The 6,866-nt window shown below is 47.1% G+C and overlaps 1 pseudogene; it reads right to left on the reverse strand.

Moving 5' to 3' along the window:
* Positions 1–547: 547 nt before the first annotated feature.
* Positions 548–2,587, reverse strand: LOC129523184 (stromal membrane-associated protein 1-like; annotated as a pseudogene).
* Between the last annotated feature and the right edge of the window lie 4,279 nt (positions 2,588–6,866).

The following is a 6,866-nucleotide window of genomic DNA, read 5'->3' on the forward strand; positions in this document are numbered from 1 at the left end:
AAGACAATCCTCCCTTTGGCCTAACTCGGATCTCAGCTGTGGCTCGGGAGGACAGGTCCCAACTCGTGTGCATGCCTTGCACCCTCTGCTTTCTTCTGCCCCAGGACCTTCTCTGACATGCAAGAGCCTTCTGAATCCTTGTACAAACAGGGCCAGAATACACAGGGATGCTAAGAGCCCTGGAGGAAGACAATTAGCAACCAATTATCTGGTCCTTCAGGCACATGGATCTGGGAGGCATACAAGATGGCTGCTTTCAGGAGCTAAGATAAAGAAAATTGAGCTTGCCTCCAATTTTTCATTAGTACAAAAGGGCTATAACTAGTATCTTCTTACACTCATCTCTGTATTTGAGCTACTATCCTTTTTTAATATTTTTTTCTTTTCATATCAAATTTAATTAGTACTGGTCAACAGGGTCAATCAGATAACTCTTAATATGAATATGGGGGGAAAAAGTGTATGTATGTGGATGAACAGGGGAACTAGAGGCTGTTTAACAAGGCATGTCGGGCAGTAGTTCTGGATGAAACTTGTATTGTGTTTTTCATTTCCACAACTGTGTGCTGAGAGTCTGACTGGATGAGCCTCCAGACCATCCTGCTGCTGGACTGGGGGGCTGGTCAAAATCCACTGTAGGGTTTGTACTACTGATCCTCATGCCAGCCATTGGCTGATTCATCTGTGAAATGTTCCATTGGGGCTGCTGAGCTCATGGCAGGCCAGGCTTACTCTGGGGTACCCCCATCTGTCCCACCATTCTTCCTTGAGGCCAGCCACCTTTGGAAGAAGTGGTATCATACATGAACCCACTGGGCATGGGCCTGCCCATCATCATGCTTCCCACTCTGTCCCATTACGTTCCCCAGAAGGCCAGGAGCTACAGGTTTAGCCACAGGCACACCCACTGATGGATAATCTTGAGATCCATTTGGTGCTTGTGAGGTAAATGGTCTATTTGTGGGTCCCTTAAACACACCAGGAGTCCTCTGCCTCTGAATGTTTCCTGTACTATACAGAGATAAGATGGAGTCTTTGGAGAGTTTGTTTTTTGCCACCTCTTCTGATTTTGTAGCTTGCTCAGTGAACAGATGCAGATCCCCAGATATTACTGTGGACAAATTGGCAGCTCCAGGTATAGAGAACATCTCTGGAACTGGGGGCAAGAGAGTTGCAGGTAAGGGATTAGAAATCCTTGGTCCAGGCACCTGAGTGGCTTAGTCAGTTAAGTGTCTGACTCGTGATTTTGGCCTAGATCGTGATCTCAGCGTTGTGAGATAGAGCCTCAAGTCAGACTCTGTCCTCAACAGGGAGTCTACTTGAGATTCTCTCCCTCTCCCTCTGCCCCTCCCCACCACTAAAATAAATAAATAAATCTTTAAAAAAACCACTGGTCCAAAATGTCCAGATATCATTTAGGGCTGACACCGTGGTTATGTTCCCATTGGTCACTGGTGCCTCAGTAGGGCCGTTGAATCCTAAAAGGTCAACAGTGGGCTCTGCAGCATTTTTACAGTTGATACTTTTTCTAAATTCCAACTGCTGATTGTCTTTCTTCCACAGCCTTTTCAACTGTAAGAGGTTTTGCAGGCTTTTCTGGTTCCATTTCTTTTTCTCTTCCTCCCTTTCCCCTTTTCTTCATTTGTAATAGCTATTGAATTTTTATCATAGTATTTCTTCTTTTCATATTTATCTCTTTTGTAAAATATTTTATTTTTAAAGATTTTTAAAACTTATTTAAGAGGGCAGCCTGGGTGGCTCAGTGGTTTAGTGCTGCCTTCAGTCCAGGGTGTGATCCTGGGGTCCCGGGATCGAGTCCCATGTCAGGCTTCCTGCATGGAGCCTGTTTCTCCCTCTGCCTGTGTCTCTGCCTCTCTCTCTCTCTCTCTCTCTCTCTGTCTCTCATGAATAAATAAATAAAATCTTTAAAAAAAAAGTATTTGAGAGAGAGAGAGAGAGCAAGCAGGGGGAGGGGCAGAAGGAGAGAGAGAATCTCAAGCAGACTTCACTCTGAGCACAGAGCCTGCTGTGGGGCTCCATCTCCTGACCCCGAGATCATGATCTGAGCCGAAACCAAGAGTCAGATGCTTAACCAACTGAGCCACCCACATGTGCTTCAGACTTTATTTTTAAGTAATCTCTACACCCAGTGTGGGGCTCAAACTCACAACCCCAAGATCAAGAGTCACACACTCCACCCACTGAGCCAGATAGGTGCCCCTGATATTTATCTTTGATAAAAAAATTCCACTGCTTGACCTATCTGTGGTCTTCAAAAAAGTTCTCTGGAAGATTGGCTTCTGAGTGGTCTTGCTTTCGTATTTCTCGTATTTTGCATGTGCTGCATCTGTCCTGGTGTCCACTGGTCTAGGTTGACTGACTTAATCCTGCATGTATGAACCCCAAGATTTCTATGGGTTCTAGCACATCTCATGCAAATAAACACACCAATTTTCCAGGAAGCCAACTATTGATGTTTGGCCTCACAGTTTGAGCCATATCTGTCCTCCTCCCTCAGGAGCTGGGACAGGACGACGAGCTGCTGCTTCTCGTTCAGCTTCTGAGTCTTCTCCTTTTGGGAGCCCATCACTATCTTGGTAGTGGGGTGGGGAGCCCAAGGCAGCGATGGGGGAAGGGGAGACAGGCAGAAGCTGGGCAGGAAGCCACCAGGCCTGTGGGCAGACACTGACTACTATTCTTTTCCACAAATTTTTAGAGGCAGAGTTGCAGGGCCAAAAGGATAAATTTCTATATTTTGGTACCTATTGCCAAATTTGTCTCCAATAATGCTATAATTCTCATCGTGGTGAGGGAGCTGTTCCCCTCCATCTGAGAGGTTGGGTGCAGTGAGGACGGTGTCCTGCATGCCTCTCAGATAAAGGTGGGGAGAAGCCCACTTACAGTAAGGCTTAGCGAGGGTGAAGAGGGGTCTACAAGGTGGGGTGGTAGCAGCATAGAAGACTGGTTACACACTCAGGGGGGGTCGACCCTACAAATAAATATGCAAATAAATATGCAAATAGCAAAAGGCACCTTTCTCACTCACAGGGAGTAATGAATGGAAAGGGATAAATGCTGTGGTAGTTAGGTTGGAACTGGAGGTACTGATGTCAGTTTACATTTTTTAATATTTATAAATTAGATAGATATAAAATGAATATCAATGTGTTTAGGTATACATTCACATACATATATATTTATGTTTATACGCATATTCCCTGGTTCCGCTCACTGAGACGGCCTGGGGGCAGCAACACTGCGGCAGTAATGAGCACAGCTGGCACCCAGATCTTGGTTTCTAAATCCATCCTCCACTGAAAGGAACCAGAGCTCCTCGGCAAATGGCTGATTTCAGGCTGGCCCAGGGAAACACATGATAAGCCTGGAATATCTTATTGTGCCAGAAAATGACAGAAATATTTAGGCTGAGGACATGTGGGGAGGATATAGGAGGCAGCTTAAAGGAGTTTCCACTGGCCAAGTGTCAGACAAATTTCGACATCATACATAATGATAATGGAGTATTGTCCATTGAATAAGATAAGAAATCCCAAGTCCACACATATATAAATATATCATGAGAGAAGAAAATGTTAATCTTTACAGTATAATGTCAGCTAATCAATGAAGAATGATAGAATTAAAACCACTGTTTGGCAATCGTTGTAGCAATAATTAATTCATTGGAGAATCATAAATGGATGCTAAAATTAGGAAGAGTTTGATAAGAAATGGGATATTCAATAACCTCAAAATGCCTCCTCATAAAATACACAGTGATCCCCAAAAGAAAAATAGTAATCACTAAATTCTACTCCTGAAACTATTACACTATACATTTAAATAAAAATTTGGAGAGGGGAAAGGAAAAATAGTAACTTTTCAGAGGAGGAACCTGCCAGGTACCACCCTAATCAAGGGAATAAAGTTGTCATCTTCAGGAATGGGGCAAATGGAAACTGTGTGCTGCCCCTGAGGAAGCAATGAAGAGAACACCTCCCCCCCTTCATGGTATTCCTGCAAAAATGTGTAACACGAGTCTGGGTGGTGCAGTGGGTTAAGTATCTGACTCTTGATTTTGGCTCAGGTCATGATCTCAGGGTCATGAGATGAGCCCCATGTGGCAAGCTCTGTGCTCAGCAGAGAGTCTGCTTGTCCCTCTCCCTCCCTGTCTACCCCTTCCCCTGCATGCACATGCTCTCTCTCTCAAATGAATAAAATCTTAAAAAAAAAAAAGAAACATTAGATAAATCTTAATTGAAAGAATACTACAAAATAACTGGCTTATAATTTTTTTTAAAGATTTTATTTGTTTATTCATGAGAGATACAGAGAGAGAGAGAGAGAGAGAGAGAGAGAGGCAGAGACACAGGCAGAGGGAGAAGCAGGCTCCCTGCAGGAAGCCCCATGTGGGACTTGATGCCAGGACTCCGGGATCACACCCTGAGCCAAAGGCAGACGCTCAACCGCTGAGCTACCCAGGTGTCCCTGGCTTATAATCTTAAAAAAAAAAAAAAAAAAAAAAAAGTCACGTTCATAAAAGTCAAGTGGAGATTGCAGAACTGTTCTGGATTGAGGATTAGCAGGGAGTAATGCCTCAGGGTGCAGTTCCCAATGGGGCTGGCTCAGCTGTGGTGATGTAGGAGGGGTCTCCCTTCCTAGGAAATGCACACCGACAGATTTAGGGGAACCTGAGCCTCAGGTCAGCAAGTCACTGTCAAATGGTTCAGGACAAAAAGTTCTTTGTAGTCTTCTTGCAAAACTTCTTCTGGAATGCGTTTTGTCATTACAAATGTCACGTGTGCCCAGGAGTCTATAAAAATGATCTCATTCATTTGATCCTCAGAGCAAATGGCCTAAGTACCCCCCCCCCCACACACACACACCTTGAGGGACGACAGAAATGATGGCCACAGCTCAACCAGGCAGCTGGGGCAGAGGGGCTTCAGCCAGGGTTGTACCCTCCTTTGAGGTCATTCAAGAGCAGGGCTTTGCAGGGGGAGCGGGTACCAGCTGAACTCCCTCCTCCGAAGGGAAACAATCCTGAAGCCGGAAGAGCCCACAGACCTACAATGTCAGGGAGGACGGTCCTAATTTCACAGAGGGACCATGTAGAGGATGTGATGGGGCCCAGGCTCCTGGCCAGAGGCCCCTGTGTGCCCCGGGGCGGCCCGGAGGTGCCCGGGCTGGGCCCAGGCCCACCACCAGCACCCGCAGGAGGCACCGTGGGGCTGAAGGCTGAAGACTCCTCCTGGCAGTGAGGAGTCCGGAGGAGAGCAGAACGCGTGTGGCCCCTCGCTCCTCACACCGGGCCTGGCAGAGGGGACAGATGGAAGGTGTGCTGGTTGGGGTGACAAAATGGCGGTCATTTTGTGAATGGTGAAAGGGGCCTCAGGTACTGGCTGGGGTGTGTGACTGGCTGGAGGTGACAGTGAACGCTTGTGTGTCCAGGTTCTCCTGAGTCTAACTGGAAGGAGGCTCTGACCAGACTGGGCCTGGTCCTAACGATGGTCTGAAGAGAGGGCTTGGCCAGAGACAAGATGCCAGGGAGAAACAAGGAACTGGGTTTTAACACGAAAAAATAAATCGACGTGTATATTAGAATAGGAGGAACAAACGATTGTTGAAAAACATTTTAAACTGAAAATAAACAGAATTACCTGTCCTGCTCCAGCCTTAACCTACTCCCCCGAGATAACCCCTGTTAACTTCCGAATCAGACGCAGGAAGAGACACAGCCGCCCCTCCCGTCAACCCTGCTTCGCTCCCCAGCCTGTGGGTCCCACACAGGCTGCAGGTGGACAACCCCACAGGATAGCCTCAGCCTGTTCTCCTGCCACCAACTCCATCAGGGAGATGTGTGTCCCCAACCTGCAGACTAGGAAGCTGAGGTCAGAGGAAGGAAGGGACTTGTCCAAGGTCACACATCCAAGTTCTTGCTCCTGCTGCAGCCGCCTTCTTTCACCGCAGAGTGACCTCTGCTCAGGGAAAGAGCCAGTCTGGAGCCAGGTGGGGGTTGGGGTCCTCCTGGGGCCCTTTCCAGGGGTAGGGGAGCTGCCTGACTGAACTGGTTCTGCCCTAATAAAGGTCTGCTTGTCGCAGCCTGCTCATTCCGTCTTTGTTTACAGTGCCTCCACACAAACACACTTGAGAACTTCGTGGGAACATGAGGGGCCGGAAGGCAGGATGCTAGCCGGAGGGCGGACAGGGCCTGCCCCTCCACCTACATGGGATGGGGCCTGTCTCCCTTCCCTACGCCTCTGGCCTTCAGTTTCCCCAAACCCCTTTTCACGGGCAAAGAGGAACCTCTCTATTATTGTCCCTTGCTGCCTTGGAAGAAAAATAGCAAAAATCAGTTCATTTTGGGGGCGCCTGGGCAGCTCAGTCGGTTGAGAATCTGCCTCTTGGTTTTGGCTCCAGTCATGCTCTCAGGGTCATGGGATCGAGCCCTGCACTGGGCTCCACGCTCAGTGGGGAGTCTGCTTGAGATTCCCCCTCTCCCTTGCTCACATGCGTGAACTTTCTCTCTCTCTCAAATAAATAATCTTTAAAAAAATCATTTCATTTTTGTCCAGAAAATGTACCAAGCTTCTGAGACATGCATCTACTTTCTTTTATTTGAAAAATAGTTATCAGGGGTACCTGGGTGGCTTGGTGGTTGAGCATCTGCCTTTGGCTCAGGTCATGATCCCGGGGTCCTGTGATCGAGTCCCGCATCAGGCTCCCCACAGGGTGCTTGCTTCTCCCTCTGCCTATGTCTCTGCCTCTCTTTCTGTGTCTCTCATGAATAAACAAACAAATAAAATATATTTTTAAAATTTATTTATTTATTTATTTATTTATTTATTTATTTATTTATGAGAGAG

Source organism: Nyctereutes procyonoides, unplaced genomic scaffold (assembly GCF_905146905.1).
Source record: "Nyctereutes procyonoides isolate TBG_1078 unplaced genomic scaffold, NYPRO_anot_genome, whole genome shotgun sequence".
NCBI lineage: Eukaryota > Metazoa > Chordata > Mammalia > Carnivora > Canidae > Nyctereutes > Nyctereutes procyonoides.